Raw genomic sequence first — 21,502 nt, 5'->3', positions numbered from 1 at the left:
CGATTCCCCTGCCCCCCCCTCCCCCCGTGCAGCCATGTTGGAAGAGATAGAGGAAAAGCTGATTTAGCCATTTGGGGGCCCTGTGACAGTCACAGCCATGAGTTTATCATGGGACCCCAACAAAATCCAAGAGATGCCAGGAGTGCCTGTGAGGAAGGAGCAGAAGGAGAAACAAAAGCTCCTGGGGCCCCAAAAAGGAAAGTGAGAAAACCTCTCAAAAGTGGTGGCTGATGGAGGCAAAAGTATCAGCAATGGAGACCATGCTTCAGCATACCTCCTTCCAAATAGAGGTAGAGACAGAGCCAGGAATCCCAGTGTCCCTCCATGGTCCAGCAGGGCCCTTTTTGGGAGGGGCAACCCAGGCAACAGTGTCAGAGGAGGAGTACCTGGGGAGCGGAGGTCCTTGCAGGGGGGGGGGCGGGTATCCTGGGAATTACCAGCCAGGAGATCTGGTGACTCTGCAGCATCAATCAGTAGGGCCATAGAGAGGAGAGCTGAGGGTCAAATTAAAAGGGGATCTACAGAAATTCTCCTAATTTATCACCAATGTTGAGAACTATATGCATGATTATGGCCATTTGTTCACCTCAAAGGGACAGACAATCAATTTCCCAGCAATGCTAGACTGTGAGTGTACATTGTGTATCATATCTCCAACGATGGCAAAACAGTTGAGGCTACGACTGATGCAGTTAGAAAAAACCCATCACATTCACTCAACTGGATGTGACTCAAACAGGAGGAAACCCCATGGAATACAAAACAGAGTTTGTAAAGATGAAGTTCGGGTCCCATACAGGAGCCCCTATAAACCAATATCTAGTAATTTTTGCCTGGCTGAGGAGGAGAAACTCCCAGATAGACTTTTCCAGACTTTACTCCAAATATTAAAGGAGTTGTCCCCAGAACTGAACCTATTTTTAGCATCGTTTCTGTAATGTTTAGACTAAAACCTGGAACAGATCCAATGACATGAGAGACACCAGCCACCAGTTGGCTATCTGTAAAACATAGTATCCAGATTGGTTACTGGTGGATCATATTACACCTATATTAAAATCACTCCAGTAGTTGTCATTTCAGGCAAGGCACAAAGTGTTCATTGCTATTTTTGAAGCCCTACATAGGGCTAGATTACCTACAGGATTGCCTTCTCTTGTATAATCCACCCCAGAGGTCTTCTGGTGGACATTTGCTTCAGCCAGTCAGGACAAATCAGGTAATGTTCACCCAAGAACTGGGGTACGTGACATGGTCAATGAGATCTATGAAGTAAAAAGAAGATGGGCAGGGCATATAGCATGAACAAAAGACAACCAATGGACATGGAAACTAACGAACTGGATACCAAGAGACCACATACTCAATGGAACAAACCAATGGTTACGCTTTTTGGCCAGAAATGGAAAAGAAAAGCACAGGATCATATATTTTGTGTGGAGCCCAAAGGAGTGAATTGACAACAAATCAAATAGGAAAAAAATAAAGACAAACCTCTTCCAGTCTATCTAGATGTTGTGTATGTGATTTTTAAATTATGAATTATTTTAATGTGTGTGCCTTTAAAACTGTTATTATGCCCTTGTAACTGATTGTGGGTGTTCATGTTTTAACTGTGCTTTATGTTCATGCATTGCTGTATTTTAATCTGTTTTTTCTTACCTCAATCCATAGGAAGACATAGGTAAGAAGTTATTGTTGGTTGTTGTTGTTATCATTTTCATAACTATTCTGCATCAGTTGATATGTTTCAAATGTGCAGGTAGTAATCATAAAGCATGTGTTACCAAAATATAAGGTGCTAGTTTTTCCTCACTGATTCGACATAATGACTATGAAACTACAATCATAGAGTATCTTGAAGCTGCACAATGCAAGCAGGTGCTGATTAAGCATCCTTGCACTCTTGTGCCAAAGCATCTCAATTGTCATTGGCATCCCTTCTTCTACTCCTAGATTTAATTGGAAACTGGTATCCATAGAGTCATATCTATGACAAAAACACATGGTGGCTACACTGGCTTTAAAAATCAATCTTAATTCAGCCATTAGTTCAACTTTGACCTCCAAAGATGACAAACTCCTGTTGTAAAACAATGTGCTACCTCAACTCTGTCATCTTTGGATAATGATATTGTGCATGTCACATAAGCTTTTGGCATTCAAAAAGGAAAGATGCATAGCCAAGATGGGTCTGGAAGCCAATTTGACTGGAAATGCAGCTTTATGTTTAAGCAAGCACAACCACCACTGCTGACATGTTCACAACCTTTCATAAATTTCCTTCCCTTGGTACAGCTTCCAGCATGTTAATGTAGGCATAGAGGCCCTCTCAGGCTTCTTCTTTTGGTAGACAAAATATGGGTTTCCATTTTAGCTGTGAAGACATCTCAGATGGGCAATATTTAGAGCTTGAAATACTGTTATAAATGCAATTCCTGTGTGAAAACACAAACACTAATCTAAATTAGACTATTCTGATATTTCCTTCTGCAAGTTACAAAGGCAATAAACAATATACCTTACTTTATAAAATTTTAGTCTACTCGTCACACATATACAATATGTTGAGCACTGCCTGGTTATTGTAGTCTGAGGAGGACTACAAATGACAGTGAAAATGACAATTATGCTGCAGAAGTGTTCAGTGCATTTGTCCCAGGCATTGAAAAGATTCCTTTATTTTTACTCCATCCTCCCAGAATCTCTGAGACAACATGCTCACAGGTCATTGGCAGAAGAATGAGGGAGCCTTGGAGCTTGTAATTTATACCCCACAATATATAAGGAACAGCTAAATAGGTACTCCAAAATGACTTCAGTATGCAGTGCTGATGTATTTCTTTACATGCTGTAGCTCAAAGCGTAATGTGGACATAGCATTTTTCACAGTGGCCCACCAGGTGTCTCTGGAAGTCTACAAGCAGGTTGTCTAGGCAGTAGACCTATCAACCTGTTGTTCCCCATAACTGCTATTCATAGGCATGCTATGCTCGTATAGTGGTTATGTAGTTATGTATATAACCAATTTCCACTTAGAATTCTATTCTCTGATAACTTCATCACATGTGTCTTCACAAAAATCCTTGCAGCAAAGTCCCATGATCCATGGAGTCCCATGTCACCCAACACACAATGCACACTCACTTTTGGTAGGGCTCTGTTGATCAACTGTGGTGAAAGTGTCCTACGATGCTTTGCTCAGAACTTGTGAGGCTTTCTGTGTTCTATAGGGAACAACGGGGCCAGCATGGGGGGAAGCCACATGGCAACACGAGGCGCTGGGACTGCTCAATAAATTCACCACGAAAGCTCGTGCATCACCCCGCTGCCCCTCATTAATGTGATGAGGTCCCTAAGAATATGTATAACCCCCTTTTCAATCCATATTTGGTGACAGTGATCACCTCAACTGTTGGTAGTGTATTCCATGGTTTAACTTTGCACTGTGTAATTGTATCCTTAAATGATGCAGTGAAAGAGTGAGAAAAACATCTCCCTCTTATAAAGTTGGAAACATTGGCTGGAATCAGTTACTTAGTTACAGTAATGTAAATCTGCCCTATGACATCACAGTACTAGTAGTAACTGCATATGTGGGAATCTCTTCTGATCCCACAGTGACCAAAAGCTCATCCCTACAAAAACCTCATTTTCAAAACTCCACAGCTCCCCACATAACCCAGCTATTTCTGAGTACTGAGAAGCAAGGGGAATCAGTGACAAAACTAGATGTTTTCCTTCAGCTGCATATGCTGCAATAGGTACCGGAAAGGACCTCCAGGGGACCTTGTCCCCTCATTCTCCAGCAACATACAAATGGCTGTTTTGGAGGAAGGGCTACATGACTTACAAAGTGGACCTGGGAAGGTATCATGTGGAGACATATCTAGATGGGATACCCACATATCCTGATGTAGGATCTTGACCATCATTTCTTTGGGTAAGGATTCTGCGACTTTCCCATATTCTCTTCATTTTGAATATTTTGCTCCATCTCTATTACACCTCCCCTTACTCATCTTTCTTTAAACCTAAACAGTCACATGGCTGGGATTCCACCCCAGTCATGGCTTTTCATTAAGGCAATGAAGGCTTCACATAAGGAAGTTAAGCATAAGATAATGTATTGATTATATTTCAAACTTCCCTCCCCTTTCTACCCCCTTTGTTGGCATCATTTACTTTTTGTTTTGTTTTGTGGATTTACATTAAAGGCAATTATAAACAGTAAAAATATACCACCATTGTGGAAAATATACAACTTTGCATCAGAGGGATGAGGATGTTCTTCTTGCCGGTCTACAGTTCTGGAGATTAAATTTCAGAGTGAGATTTATTTTATGCTATTGTCCCCTTATTCACCAGGGGGTTGTGCAATGCAAGTAATCTGATCAGAATAATGCATAGGGACATATTTCAGAAAACCAATAATTGTGGTAACGTCGAGCTGTGGAAAGTGCCAGACTTAAGTCCAAAATGACTCTCTCCCTCCTTTCCACAATTCCTTAATCATGGCATCATAACACACTGCACTGTTGTCCATTAAAGCCACAGGCTTGAAGCAATCAATGTTGGACATTCAAAGATTTATTGTAATTTCAGTTCTACAGCACTTTTGCAGGGTAAAAAACAAAATTATATTTTATCGTTCTGCCATATTATATTTTACAGCTTTTATAAAATGGCTCTACAAAAACAGGAGGGTAAAAAAAGACTGAAAGCTTCTCCCCAATCTTCTTTTTTCACAAAGTTAAGATGTTAAAGCAAACAACTGAAATCTCGGAAACGCTGCATTTAAATTCCATTTCTTTCTTTTAACCTCTACACATGCCTACACACACACAAAAAGGAGAAATCTTTCATAAACAAGTCCCAAACAAAATCATTGCCTATTTTACTTTCTTGAAACCCTAGTGGAATAAACATACCTCGTAACAAGATCCTTCTGACCAATTTTTTATTCTGTTCATATTTGAAATGATTTTATTACCGACACTCACTTTGCTTGGCTTACATTATCACAATCATTGCATCCTGGGATTAAAAACCATTTACTGCCCAAACTCTTAAAGAAAGTCCCCATGCAGCAGCATAATGAACATTGTTTCTTTTTATTGTTGCTGGGTTTATTGGTATGCCAAAGAGGTAGTGAAGCTCAGTCCTCATTCGAAAAACAAAGAGGTGACCCACTTAGTTAGCATGGCAAAGGCAGCACAAAGGTGCCGGAGATATAACCACACAGCCTATAAATAGCAGCTATCCTATTTTACCTGGAAAAGGCCACAAATTAGGCACATCTCCAGAGAAATATTCATTTCTTTTCCTTCCTATAAAACCATCTATTGGTATCCAAATTAATCTAGAACAAGCATGTTACACCCTCGGAAAAAATAAATAGGTAAGGCAATACAGTCAGCTGCTCAGAAGCCTTATCAAAGAGGAAATCCACAGGCATCAGTATCCCTCTCTAGAGATCTATTTCAGACGCTGTGCTGTGCTGACTGGGGAATAGGAAGCTTCAGGCTCTAATTCATTAGAACACCCCTGTAGTGCTTACCTTAAGCACATGATTAAGACCCTCTGCAAACGAAAGAATGTTACAACTTCCGGAGTGGTTTAGTACACCAGATAGTCAGTCAAAACTTACTGGACTAGGCTGGATAAGCCAAAAGTTTGATCCACCACAAACTAGCAATGCAGTAGCTAGGAATACACCACCACATGTTAGGCTAGGGTGAAGATTAACATAGAAGAAAATGCACAGAATAAGTTCGTAGTGTGTAGTTTGCAGTTTTGGATTTGCAGGTCTCTGGTGTTATGTGCTTCCCTCTTATAAGCTTTTCTTGCTAATATATAGTCAAAAGATGTTTACTGTGTTCTTCATCTTAGGTTGACTTGACAAAGTTTATTCAGATCTTCTGAAGATGCCAGCCTCAGATGCAGGCGAAACATCAGGAGAAAATGCTGGCTGAACACAGCCATACAGCTGGGATCAGAAGACGAATCACACAACACTCCATTGATTCCAGTCAGGAAAGCCTTTGACAATACATGTATCCATTTGGTTTCTATGGCTGAGCTGGCATTCGAATTCTGGTCTGCTAGGATGCACCTGAGTTGTAGAATGAATGCAATTTGACACCACTTTAACTGCCATAGTTCAATGCTATGGAATTCTGGGACATGTAGTTTGGTGATGCATTCTTTGGCAGGAAGGCTAAAGACTGCTAACCTCATCATAAATGCCAGGTGAAGCATCCCACTTCGCCTAGCATCTGAGCAAAAGGAGACGGGCAGCAGGGCAAATCTGTTGCCCTGTTTGCAGCTCCCTCTCGGTGACACTTTCCCCATCACATGAAGAGTGTCACCCAAGAGCCAAGCCAGCCTCTGCTGATGGTTTTACCCCAGTTGAGCCAATATTATGTGATAGCCAACGTTGGGCTCCGTCCTGAAGCCAGGGTATAAGCATCCCAGGAATGCTTTGTTAGGTGTGATGAGGTCGCTAGTAAAACTCCAACTCCCATAATACTGAAAATCATCATCATCACCATTGTCATCTTCATTAAATTCATCACTTAACATTTATGAACCATAAAAGCTTGCAAATACAGGTTAAAATGTAAGAACAAGAAAACTGTGACCAATTAATTATAATAACTATCAAGGAGAAAACTCAGAACACAAAAGAAATCACAAAAGGTCTACCACAGGATATTGAAACTGAAACAGTTTTGAAAGCTAAAATATTCCAGAATGTTCTACTACCATGGTATCAGTCACATTAACATCTGATACAGATACAGAAGCACACTTCGTAAGAATATAGTAAACTAGTTGCAAAGTATGCCTCTTCTACAAAAGCGGATAAAAGCTTCAAAGAATAGAAGTCTTCATGTAGAATTTATACTGGAAGGGGTGGGAGAACTCTGACTCTCTTTTTCTGTGTAAATTTATCAATTTAACTTACACTTAAATGGAAAATCACTATACAGAGAACCATAAAAATGTATTTTTCTATCAATTGAATGGTTTACTCTCTTAGCAAGCTTGGGAAAAGCATCGTTTTGCTCAATGGCAAGCCTGAGTGAACTGCATTACGGAGTATGCCATATATACCTTTAAGTTTGGCACACAGTGGTTCTCTTCTCTTGTGCTTGCCTCAGCTTAAATCAAATGAGTGATGACCAAACATGTATAAAGATATAGAGGAAAGGAAGGAAGAAAGTAAATAACAGAAGTAAGCAGAAGAGACAAGAAAAGTTGGGGGAGAATAGATGAAAAGAAAAAGAGAGGCAAGAAAAAGAAGAGACAAAACCGGTGATGGCAAATGCTAATCACCAGTAACGGAAGTGTGATATATACAAAATACCTTGTTGTTATGTTCCTTCAAGTCATCATTCACTTATAGCAACCCTGAGGTGAACCTATCACAGATTTTTCTGGAGATGAGAGTATGTGACTTCCTAGGTTACCAAGTGACAATCAATCACTGTCACAATGGGGTTTCATGACTGGGTGAGGATTCAAACCTTGCTCTCCAGAGATGAAGTCCAAAGCTCAAAGTACTATGCCATGATAGCTCTCATAAAATGTCTACACACCTCTTACTGTTGTTACATGATTGTGAAAATCTATTAGGCAGATTTCATCTATGAAGGGCAGCAGAGGCCACTCACTTTCATGTCAGTTGGAGTGGTAAACACACTCTAGCTTACAAACTGAGCATTAAAGGAGTTGTCCACATTGCTGATCACTGTCCACAAAGTAGGTTCAGCACAATGGTTAATCCCTTTCAGATTCTGCAAAAAAAAAAAAAAACCATTGACATGGGAACCACCAACCACCACTAATAAACGATATCCCAAAGAGCTCTGTTGTGCTACCAATAGATAGACAAAGAATCTAAGGACATGCCTTCTGAGTTTTCTGGATATCAAAATGCAATCCTTGGGTTGTATATTGTGGTTATATTGTAGACTTTTAAATGTTTACATAGTATTGTGAAAGTTAAAATCCATGTAGAGGGCAGTATTTTTATAAAAAGTAAGAAAAAGCAGACATGGACACAGGTTGTGATGAGTAAAGGAAAAAAAGAATGGAACCGTAATTCCCAATTGCTATCTTGCCCCCATGCATGACATCCAACAGATGTGCTTCCATCTTTGGTGCTTTATAGTCCCCACATTAAGCTAACATGCTCCTGGTATCAGTTGATAATGTCATTATCTGAGCTGGTAAAGAACATACCCCATATGCCAACACCGAAGACTCAAAGTAGTGATCTGGCTCTGAATCTATTGTAAGTAACAGGCCATCAAATTTCAGAAGATGGTCTTCATACTTGTCTTCTCCAAGAAAATGTGATCAATGCAACAGAGTCCCATGCTACCGATCATACAGCATAGCCTCACTTCCAACGAGGCTCCATTGCTCACCCGGGCCGGCAGCTTGGTAGGATGTTGCGCCACCAAAACAGGAGCCTCCCCGTGTTCCATTTGGATCACCCCTCTTCCCCACCAATTTACCACGAACACTGGAGAGTCAGCATGGGACACCTCATCAATGTGATGAGGTTCTAAATCCTATACTCCAGGAATCCATTGTCTGAAAATTCAAGTATATGAAATGAGCAGGAAGATCAATTACTTTTTATTAACTGTGGATACATCTAAACTTCCTCATCAAACTATACATCTCAGCATTCAATAACATTTAGCCATGGCAGTTAAAGTGGTATCAAACAGTATTAATTTCACGTGTAGATGCATCATGAGACAGAACTCCAAATATTTCTCTCTTACACATAAATACCATGTTATGCATACAATACTGTGTGATGGACAGTACTGTATGCCTAACCCACATGGGTTTGAAGAGAAAGAATCCTAAACATCAGAAAAATAATTTCAAGCCAATCCGAGTCAAAGACAAATGGATATTATATAGGGGAACAAACATATGTAATAGGAACTTGATTTCCTTTTTACCACTACAGATTATGGAAAACAATTTGATCTAAATGCCAATGTTTGGCTAAAATGTGTATTACAAATCCATTAAATCTTATATGTGTGCAAATTTTGAATGCTTCTGGATTTTGAATGCTTCAGGTGTCTTCCTTTCTTTTTAAAGACACACACACACACACTTGGGTCCACATAAAATGTTGTTAAACTAAACTTTGCTGGATAGAAACCTTGTGTAAACCAGGCATAAAATCTGAGTGGATTTTTACTGCTGAATTATCACCCTGTAGAAATAAAGATTCACATCTGGAAAATGTTCAGTCTTTGGGGATAATCCTGCTCTTATTTATGTCAGTGAGAATTAACCCAACGAAATCAGGATTCTGTGCCGTGTGTCTGATTAGCAACTCATTCAGATGTCGTAGCATCTTTCCTACCCAGCTCCAACATCGTTTCTGACTATTTAAAGCTTTTGTGATAGGTCCTTCCAAGTCATTGCTAAAATAAGGAAGGAAGGATGTCACAATGTGTAGGCATAAGGCATAATCTTTATCTTTGGTGATCTGAGACTTCATGAGGACCATTTTTCTTGCTTGTTGCTTATCTGCAGTTAAGACATTTTCCATGAGCTATTTGCCTTTAGAAGAGAAAGAAAAAGACTTTATGACAGCAAAAGCCTTTAGGACAACTCCAGTGTTCTCTGATGATTTTGTTGTTTTATTTTTGGCAGCATATGTGTATATTTTTAGCCTATTAAATATGGAGTTCCGGGCAGCAAATAAGTATTTTATCACATTGAACCAGGCAAAAATAGCATTACAGCTGGTCCATCACCAGTCTGCCTCCTCCCTTTGCCCCCTTCCACAAAGCTGAATAAAATCCCACATTATCTTCTTTAACTGGCATATATAGCAGTGTGGACTCAGATATTCCAGTTCAAAACAGAGATTGTAGGTTTTCTGCCTTGATAGTCTGGGTTATATGGCTGTGTGGAAGGACCCTAGGATTATTCCATTTCTAGCTACTGATGGGGTAAATAGTTACTATTTCTGTAATGTATCCATCACCAACTTGGTGTGATGGGTCCCTTCCACTTCTGTGACAGTATGCTGGCAGTAAAAAAAAATGTCAGGGATGGGATTCTCCTATTCTCCCCTTCTCACTGTCGCTATTCAAAAACTCTTTGTTTTCCATTTATTTTATATATTTTATATGCCTTTAAAAACTTGAATTATGGAATTGCTCTAAAATAAATATTTTAAAATATAGTAATGCAGGGAGGCAAGATTATGGGAGTTTGGAGAACTGTGATCATAGGATATGAATTGGTGAATTGATGCAATTGTGCAATTGAAGAGATGTGTGATAAAGGTGCTCAACCCAGTATAGATTGACTATCAATGATAGCATAACAATATTGGATTTGTGGGTTTGTGCAATAAACACCTAAGAAAAGTGAGACATGTTTCCATTTATAAACATACTAGCTGTACCCCGGGCACGTGTTGCTTTGGCCCTAAGAAAACAGGAATTCTAGACATGAAACAATCTGGGCTAGGGAACATCTCCCCACAAAGGTTTTCTGCAGGCAGGAAGAAGCCAAGCTTTTAAGTTCAAGGCTTACAAGCTGCAAAGGTAATCAAGGTAGGCAATGTATGTGTTTTTGCATATCTGTGTATATGTGTGTGTATATGTGTGTGTATATGTGTGTGTATATGTGTGTTCTTATGTATATGGATATATGTGTGTATGTATGTATGTATATATGTGTGTTTGCATGTGTATATGTATATGTGCACATTTGTGTATGTATGTGTATGTATGTGTGTGTGTGCATGTATATATGTAAATGTGTGTATATATGTGTGTTATGTATGTGTATGTGTGTATATATGTATTTATATATGTATGTATTTATGTGTGTGTGTGTGTTGTTTGTATATGTATTCAGGCCTGGACCTACTTGGGCCCTCCAGACATTTTGTACTTCAATTCCCACAATTCCTAACAGCTGGAACGTCACAGCTGTTAGCAGTTGTAGGAGTTGAAGTCCAAAATGCCTGGAGGGCCCAAGCAAACCCAGACCTGGAGTATGAGATTTGTTACTGAACCCTGTGTCTCTTTCGAGGCATTGTAACATTTTTTTTTAGGATTTTAAAGTTATTTTTGCTGGTTTTTTTGGGATTTTTTTATTTTTGGTCATACTTTGGGGTATGAGGCATTTCGAGGCCAAAATTGGTGTCATTTGGCCCAGTAGTTTTATTATTATTATTATTATTAGCATCCTCACGAGGAACAGAAGCTTTTTTATATATGTAGATATGAAATTTGCTAATGGTGTACATTTTACTCTGCAGCCTAAATATTAGTCCCAGAAAGATTACATCCAATTAATAAATTGCTGAATGATAAATCAACACTTATGGAGATCCCACTGATTTAATGGGTCTACTTATGTTGGAACTAGCAATTGGATTTCGATGTCAGTTATTTATTTACTATATTGTATACCACCTTTCTCAGCCTTTAGGTGACTCAAGGCAGTTAACAGGGCAAAATCCAATGTTTACAATGTTATAAATACAATTAGAAACATTTGTTGTTGTTCATTCGTTCAGTCGTCTCCGACTCTTCGTGACCTCATGGACCAGCCCACGCCAGAGCTCCCTGTCGGCCGTCACCACCCCCAGCTCCTTCAAGGTCAGTCCAGTCACTTCAAGGATGCCATCCATCCATCTTGCCCTTGGTCGGCCCCTCTTAGAAACATAACATATAATAAAAACTAAACAAATCAATAAAATATAAATTCATAGTGTCTCCTTGTTAAAATTGTTGTCCGGACTCATTGTCCAGTTGTTCCATTTTCCTGTGTCAGTTACTCTGCATTTGCAAACACTTGTTCAAAAAGCCATGTCTTGACTCTTTTCTGGAATGTTAAAAGGGAGGCGGCCGATCTAATAACTATAGGGAGGGTTTTCCACAGCCAAGGGACCACCACCGAGAAGGCCCTGTCTCTCGTTTCTGCCAAACGTACTTGTGACAAAGGCAGTAACGAGAGCAGGGCCTCCCCAGACAATCTTAAGGTCCTAGATGGTTCATAAGGGGAGATGCGTTGGGACATGTAAGTTGGGCCAGAACCATTTAGACATGGCCAACAGTATAAGGAGGCATCTCTTAGTTGTCTTCCACTGGAATATTTGAAATTGATCTAAGCTATTTGTAAGATTTTGTTTTAATTGCACTGGCCTCACATATTCTCACCTTTCTCCTAATTAGTTTATGAGCATGAAAGGATCTTGAAGGGGTAACATGCACATGGTCCTAGTTGTAAGATCAATTGTGGAGTTGCATAGAGCACTGCTTTAACATGTGGTGTTTTCCAGTGAGTGCATTGGATAGTATACCCAATTTCTGAATGAATGGACCCATCTTGAAGTGTAATAAAATGATATCACAATACTTCTCATTGGAATAAAATTCCTGTTAGTGGAGAACTTTCTAGATATGGCTGTGACATAATGGCAATCTTTCCAATACTTTGGGGAGATTGCATCAATAATAAGCAGCTCCAAACAACAACAGTGGCTGGCCACAATGATGCCCAACATGTGAGGAGAGAAACGGCTTCTGCCAATTATTCTAATTCAGCAAACTTGCAGGGTTAGCAAAACACTCCATTTAGCATTGTTCATATTTGGAAAAAGCTTGTTACCTCAAGTTCTTTAAAACATCCCCCAGGAAAACTGTAGAAATAGCTGCTTTTGTTGGTTATAGTACATCAAGATCCAGAAATCGCTACTAATTGTAAGGTTTGTAATTATTTCTGGTTTTCATTTTAATAATAACTCTTCATGATTCTGTTGACCGGAGGGAAATTTTAATCCCAAATGTGTCCAATTGTCAAAATTGCCATTATCCTGCAGAAAAAAGAGAAGCATTTAGGAAGAGGTAAAGTTTACTTATTGGAAATTAGAAATGAATATTTATTGTCAGATCTTCGCCCGAGATTAAAACCTTTTATTTAACACCGGTGGAAAGTGTAAATTATTCAAATGTTTACATATGAAGGGCTGCTGTACTCTAATGATTCCATTTCCTACAGTGTATTAGTGGCTAGATAATGAAAAGCTTCATCAGAATGGAATGTTAAACAAACAACTTCAACTTCTCACAGCAGACTGAAAAGATTGGGTGACTCAGTCAATTAGAGCCCGCAAACGCTTCTAATGAAGCAAGTAGCAAAACTCTTTACTGAAGCCAGTGAAAGAAGAATTTGGTCTTTGGATGATGATGCCTTCGTTTTCCTAATATGCAATGTACTAATCTTATCACTTGCCTGGCTCTTTCCTTTAAGAGAAGCATGAGAAATGAGTAACTGATTTAAACCCCCCTTTGTCCCTTTGGGGAGAGATAATAATAATAATAATAATAATAATAATAATAGTAATAATAGACAGCAAAATGCATTACATTTTTGACATAAAAGGGATCCCTAGTTGGTGGACACAAATAGAAAACTGAATATGACAATCTTGTGAATCTACAAAGACCTCAGAAGCAATCCCGTACCTTGGGAAGTCTGACTTGGCCACGGTAGCCCACGCTCTGGTTACATCCCGTTTAGACTACTGCAACACTCTCTACGTGGGGTTGCCTTTGAAGACAGCTCAGAAGCTCCAACTAGTCCAATGCTCGGCAGCCATGATTTTAACAGGAGCGGAGCGCAGGGAGCATACAACCCCCCCTGTTGTGCCAACTCCACTGGCTACAGATCTGCTACTGGGCTCAATTCAAAGTGCTGGCATTGGCCTTTAAAGCCCTAAACGGTTCCGGACCAAGCTACTTATCCGACCGCATCTCTGCCTATGAACCCACCAGGACTTTGAGATCTTCCGGGGAGGCCCTGCTCTCGATCCCGCCTGCTTCTCAAGCACGGCTGGCAGGGACGAGAGATAAGGCCTTCTCAGTGGTGGCTCCTCGGCTGTGGAACGCCCTTCCTACGAACATTAGACTAGCACCATCTCTAATGGTATTCCGCAAAAAAGTGAAGACCTGGCTGTTTGAGCAGGCATTCGAATAATTAGTGCAATGATCGGTTAATGAACACTGGAATGGAACAATGGATGACGAATCTGGAACATGTTTTTGATGATGAGACGACAGTGAATGGGTATTGTAGTAACTATTTATTAATTGTGTAATGTGTTAGGTTGTTAACTGTTTTTATACTGTAGCACTGAATTTTTGCTGTTCCGGCCCAGCTTATCTATCCAAGCACGTTTCTCCCTATGAACCTTCCAGGAAGTTGAGATCATCTGAGGAGGCCCTGCTCTTGATCCCGCCTGCCTCCATAGGTATACCAAGGTGCTTGTTTATAAAGCTATTGTCCTCCCAACCCTGCTATATGCCTGTGAGACGTGGACAGTCTACAGACATCACATGAAAGTCCTGGAACAATTCCATCAGCACTGCCTCTGAAAAATCCTGCAAATCTCTTGGGAAGACAGACAGACTAATGTCAGCATGCTGGAAGAAGCAAAGACCACCAGCATTGAAGCGTTGGTCCTCTGCCTTCAACTCCGCTGGACTGGCCATGTTGTCTGGATACCCGACCACCATCTCCCAAAGCAGTTGCTCTATTCCAAACTCAAGAATGGAAAATGGAATGTTGGAGGACAGGAAAAGAGATTTAAAGACAGGCTCAAAGCCAACCTTAAAAATTCTGGCATAGACACCGAGAACTGGGAAGCCCCAGCCCTTGAGGGCTTCAGTTGGAGGTCAGCTGTGACCAGCAGTGCTGTAGAATTTGAAGAGTCACAAATGGAGGGTGAAAGAGAGAAATGTGCCAAGAGGAAGGCACGTCAAGCCAACCCCGAACAGGACCGCCTTCCACCTGGAAACAATGCCCTCACTGTGGGAGAAGATGCAGATCAAGAATAGGGCTCCACAGTCACCTATGGACCCACCACCAGGACACCAACCTTGGAGGACCATCATCCTCAGACTACGAGGGGTCACCAAAGTAAGTAAGATCTAAAGAGAATTCTTAAAGCATCTAAGAGGAGCATTAAATGATTTTCATGGATACCTACAAAGTAACTAACAGCTTACTGAATGATTGCAAAATATACAGTTTAAAAAGATTTAGAAATTAGCCATTCACATACATACACACACTGTTATATACACACATTATGAAAAAAGAGGATGTGCATTAATCTCCATATACAACAGAGAAAGATATTTGCTAGTATGTGTAGCACATTTTGGACATCCTTGATTACTTACCTTTAATACCCAGGAAGCAGTAGATGGAAATATTTATAATTAATGCTAACTAAATTGATGTTTTATTTCTTTTATTAATTTTTAAATGTAGAGAAGTGTTAATAAACATGAAGTTGTATTTATTTGGCAAGCTTTTTGCAATGCGCATAAATATATTCCCTTTTAGCAAATCTCCCAGGGTGTTTTGTGTGTGATGGTATTTTTTGTTTGCTTGTTTGTTTGGGGGGGGGGGGGGACCTTGTGAATGCCATGGCAGAACTCTAAAACATATTTCTGCTTATGCTTTCCTTTCTAAGCCAAAATGTACTTATTATGACAAAAGTAAAAAATCCAAAACTTTTTTTATAGAGAGACTGATCTGTGGTTTGTATTCATTTGTAGTTTATTATCATGAGCTAGCTTTCAATTTGCTTTTCATTTTAGTTCAATGTTTTTTGGTGGCATATGCCAGTCCAGTCCAAGTTGACCCATAGATCTTGCCGGTTCTCATCTCACAACATATGTATACTTCCAGAGAAGCTCTGCGGGTCATCTAGAGCAGAGCTGATATATGCCGCCACGGTGGCAACACCGGAGGCTTTCCGTGTAGTGCAGGAAGCAATGGGGAAGCTACGATGTCAATGCTTCACCACATGGGATCAGCTTCCTGCCAAGCTGGGTAATGTGGGGCATGGGGTGGCAGGTTCCCCACACACCCCGATGGTGGTCACTGGATTCACCATGAAGCATTGCGATTCTGGCAGGCCGTGTAACGATGTCAGTAGTGATGTGAAATTTCAACACCACTTGAATTGCTTTACTGGGAAAAAGAAATATAAATAAATAAACAAATGCTGTTCTTATTTTTTGTTCTTGTAATATCTATGTGCTTAAGATAAAACTTTAGCAATCCCAAAGGTATGCCATTGCCTTTAGCTTTTCTAGAGATATGATATCTTGAAGTTTTAGTAGTGTATATAAGAGAGATGGATGAAAAGCCTTGAGCCTACCTGTTAAGGGGCCACTGTGAGATGACCAAGGTATTTTCTGGGGAAGAGCACCTATACTTCCCTCCAATTTTTTTCCACATGTGAGGTGCTGCTCTCTGACAACAAGGATACAACGGGAATAATGATGGCTCCCAGTGTGAGAACCATGTTGTAGGACATTTGCTATCTGTTTTTGAAGAGATTCTTGATTAAACAGATTGAAGAAGACATGTAGGAAACATTGAGAGAGTCTGCTCCACATTACGCAACAGTGAAAAGGTGGGTGGCAGAATTCAGGAGGGGAAAGGATTGCTCACAGATAAACCTCATTTTGGTCAGCCGAGAAATGCAACAACAGATGAGAATGTGGTATATGTGCACATGATAATGAAGGACCATCGAGTGACACTGTGATTAATAGCAAAAAGAGCTGGGAATTTCCCATGAACATGTGCATGCCATTATCCATGAGAAATTGCGCATGCAGAAGGCTTCAGCTTCGAAACCTGACCCCAGAACAGAAGCAACAACAGTCTGTGGTTTCTTCTGCTTGTTTGAAACATTTCTGTGCCAACAGAAATTACTTCCTTAGTCAAGTCCTTATGGAAGATTAAACCTGTGTGCGCCTAAAGATGAAGTAGCAGTCAAAACAATGGAAACACCTGACTTCTCCACTACCAATGAAATTCTGAGTGCACTCATTGGCAGGAAAAGTCGTGGCATTCATTTTCTGGGACATGGACAGTATCCTGCTCATCAATTTCATGCAGAAAGGCCAAACAATCAATATTCAATATTACTGCAACCTTCTCAAGTAATTATAAAAAGCAATTCAGAGACACAACTTGGAAAATTGGAGTGTGGCAGCATTTTCCATCAGGACAATGAGCAGTGCCCATAACTTCCCTTTTATCTAATTCTGTGGGATGGTATTAGCTGCCAGATGGTTGGAATGTGCACAGAAATATTGTTTTCTGTGCATAAAACACTGTTTCCTAAACAAAGAAATGTTGTATTAGACACAAAAATACCTCTTCCAAGCAAACCGATACGTGAATTTTGTGCAGAATAACCTCTGAATTGCAGTTCATGCTGAAGAACTACTGACCTTTCTTACAGCTAGAAAAAAGTAAAATTATTAATTGCTTCTTTCAGGAATGGAATTAGTAAAGAATTCCATCCCTAGTTGGGGGTAAATGGGTGGAAAGCATTGCTAAAGATAATGTTACTAAGCATTTAAGTGCACTATTATGCTGAAGGAAAATAGGGTGATCTGGTTCTGTTTTAAAAGCATTATATAAAGACCACATGGCCAGACTGCCTACCAAGCATAGCAGTTGTCATGGAGTAAGAACAGATAGGCAACTCTTATGGATAAGTAACTTGCTAAAACTCACAAGGAAGAGAACAGGCACACATGGAGAGTTCTCAAAATGGAAGAATATAGACATTATGTCTGCCATGGAACCAATGCCTTTTCATGTGGTCATAAATGCTCTGAAGTTAAGTGTTGGTGATGAGAAAGCCACATTTTCTGAGGAAACATAATTATTTACAAAACAGTGAAAGTTAAGACTCTTTCCAGCTAGGTGAATGGGCACCGAAATGGTAAAGTTGGTTCAATGTATGGAACTATAAAGTGATGCACACAAGGCCAAGAAAAAAACCCTAATGTCACATATATAGTGATGGGGTCTTAGAGCTGGGCAGTAGCTGATGAGGAAAAGATCTTGGGGTCATGCTGGATTGCTCAATAAAAATGTCAACCCAGATTTTGAAAGTTATGGAAAGGGTGAATTCCATTTTAGGGATCATTAGAAAAGGGATTGAAAATAAAACTTCCAATATCATAATGCATTTATAGACATCTGTGGTGCAGAAATACTAGGAATATTTTTTTTTCTGGCCAGAACATTTCAAAAAGAATATTGTAAATCTTAAAAGGGTGTAGAAGTGGGCCACTAAAATAATGACAGGGCTGGGAACAATTCTGCTAAAGAAAAAGGTTATAACATTGGAGATCTTTTTAGGGTGAAAGTAAAAAAAAAACAACCTAATAGAGATTTATTCAACTTTGGATGGAATATACAAAGTGAATGCAGAGGTTTTTCTTCTTTCAGAGCATGTTAGTAGAGTGGGCACCTTAGGGTGGATGAGGGTGGCTCATGATAGTTGAAAGGAAAAGGAGTGATAAACAAAAATAGATTTGGGGTGCAATTAGTATTGAACATTATGGAATTTAGCAGTAGTATCGAACATTATGAAATTTAAAAGACAACACAGAAGAAGAATGAAAAAGATCAACATCACATAAAAATGCGGATAACAACAAGGAAGACAACAGAAACTTTCAATTTGGGACTGGAAAACAAATAATCACATTTCATAAAGCAGCTGCATTAGTTCCTGTGACATTTCTGAACATAATTTTTCATATATTTAAGACATTGATCATCTTGAAATTTTGGTACTTGGAGGGTCACATTATAGGTGTCAAAGCAGCCTTCTCTGTGCTCAGATTGTCTTCAGAAGTGGATACAACAGGAGTCCCCCTTGGCCAAAAAAAGGTGAGTGGTAACTGGCCAGAGAGACTTTTTCAGTTGTGGCATCTCGTTTATTGAATTCTTAAATTCTTACCTTAGTGAAGTCTGGCAAGCACCTATTTCTGTGTCCTTTTCCACTTGGCAAACAGTTTTCCCCAAATCTTTAATTTGGGACAGAATTTTTTTTAATTGTTCTGCTGTTTTTTTATTTCTCCTCTTTGCACATACACAATGTTTAATTATTTTCTATTTTAAGTTGCCCTAGGAACTGAATCAGAAAGATATGAAGTGAAAAACATAAAGGAAGAATATCATAAACATGGAACATTTAAGGCAGTGGTTCTCTACCTGTGGGTCCCCAGGTGTGTTTGCCTACTACTCCCAGAAATCCCAGCCTATTTATTTATTTATTTATTTATTTATTTATTTTATTTACTATGCTTCTATACCGCCATTCTCAGCCCGAGGGTGACTCATGGCGGTTTACAAAACGGCACAATTCGATGCCCACAACAGTACAAAAATAATTTAAACATTAAAAATGTTTAACACAGGTAAAAATTCATTACAATTAACATCAGTAACACAATAAAAACCATAAGTCCTCCACATTTCATTACCAGTCATTATCCAGTCACGTTGTCCAACCGTTCCGACATCAGTGTTTAACAGTCACACTGCATTTCGGAAGGCCTGCTCATATAGCCAGGTTTTGACTTTTTTGCGAAACGTTAAGAGGGTGGGGGCTGATCTAATTTACCAGTTGTTCGGATTTCTGGGAGTCGAAGGTTGAAACATCTGGGGACCTACAGGTTGAGAACCACTGACTTAAGGGGATGAACACTTTGACCACGTTCAAAGTGCCTGGTGACAAACAATGCTTCCCTCTGTGGCTGGGGCAAGGGAAGAAATTATTTATGGTAGTTTAAAATGTGCTTTTCTACATTGGGTTGGAAATATGGATGATCTCACAGTGCCTGGTAATCCAATCCATCAGATTTTCTAGGCAAAATTGCCTCAGATGAAAAATGAGACTCGATGCATGCCTGTGTAATGTTTCCTCCTATGTGGTCTTGAATCACTGTCATCAGAAAATCCATGTAAGCCAGTTATGGTGCAAGAAAGAGAAACTTCATGTCTATACCAAATCTATCCTGACCATGTTTCAACAAATAGTAGGTAAGTATACTGCCCAGGAGATAGAGAGCATGCCAAAATGGCAGATGGGATTTACCATGTCAGAATGGCATGACAAAAAGCCTTCTTCCTATAGCTATTGTTGTTGTTGTTGATTCGTTCAGTCATTTCTGACTCTTTGTGTCCTCATGGACCAGCCCACGCCAGAGCTCCCTGTCGGCCGTCATCTTGCCCAGCTCCTTCAAGGTCAATCCAGTCACTTCAAGGACCCCATCCACCCATCTTGCCCTTGGCCGGCCCCTCTTCCTTTTGCCTTCCATTTTCCCCAGCATCATTGTGTTCTCTAAGCTTTTCTTTCTTCTTATGATGTGGTCTAAGCGCTTCATCTTTACATCTACTATCCTGCCCTCCAATGAGCAGTTGGGCTTTATTTCCTGAAATATGGGCTGGTTGGATCTTCTCACAGTCCAAAGCACTCTCAGAACTTTCCTCCAGCGCCACATTCAAAAGCATCTATCTTCCTTTGCTCAGCCTTCCCTATGGTCCAGTTCTCACATCCGTAGGTGACTATGGGGAGTATCATTGCTTTAACTATGCGGATCTTTGTTGCCAGTATGATGTCTCTACTCTTTACTGTTCTATCGAGATTGGACATTGCTCTCCTCCCAAGAAGTAAGCGTCCCCTGATTTCCTGGCTGCAGTCTGCGTCTGCAGTAATCTTTGCACCTAGAAATATAGCTATTAGTTTACTATATACATAATGAAATTTATTTATCTGTTTTTCTTGAAGGCACTTGTTTATTGCATCTCAGCACATCCATCAAGCATCAAGTACACAACTCCAAAATAATTTAAAACACTTCAAAATGCCTTGTATAACATAATTCTAAACTTAGATCTCTGAATACGAGTTGCTGCATAACGCATTCAGGAAGCTACTGTAGTATTACATGACCTGATCATAGGCTTTGCATAAGCAGCTGGTTGGCCACTGTGTAAACAGAATGCTAGACTATGGACCTCATCATATGGCAGACCTTCATGAGAGGAATCCGTAGGGCAGCAAGACAAATCCATTGCCCAGTGCCCCATATTGCCTGTATCACCCACTTGTCAATCACATGCTCGAAAGCGTATCTTTCCAGCTTGCTCTCATGCTGTGCCCAGCATTTTCAATCTGAACAAATCTCCCGTTTCTGAGTTCTCTGTCCTAGAACAGTTTGCCGATACAGTCAGCATTGAGCCTAGCCGGAAGCAGCTGTACATCAAGTGATAGAATCCGGTAGGCTTTGTGCTGACTGCACTGGTGATCTGTTTTAGGATGGGAACATTTGGCAATGTGATGAGGTCCCATATTGCATGTTGGTCTGATCCAGAGAAGCTCTACTATGATATATTTTGCTTAGTAGAAAACACCTGAAATGAAGGTAGACTGTAATTAGATTTCTCTAAACTTACAGGGTCTTGCCATGGCCAACTGCAAAAAAGGAGTAATTTTTTTTCAATTCAGCATTATCTGTGCAATCCAACCATAGGATTACAAGGATGTAGACAACAGAAGCCAAGGGCACCATAGTTCCTGGGAAGACAGTCATAT

Source organism: Anolis sagrei, chromosome 3, assembly GCF_037176765.1.
Source record: "Anolis sagrei isolate rAnoSag1 chromosome 3, rAnoSag1.mat, whole genome shotgun sequence".
Classification (NCBI taxonomy): Eukaryota; Metazoa; Chordata; class Lepidosauria; order Squamata; family Dactyloidae; genus Anolis; species Anolis sagrei.
Note: the sequence above shows the minus strand (reverse complement) of the source record.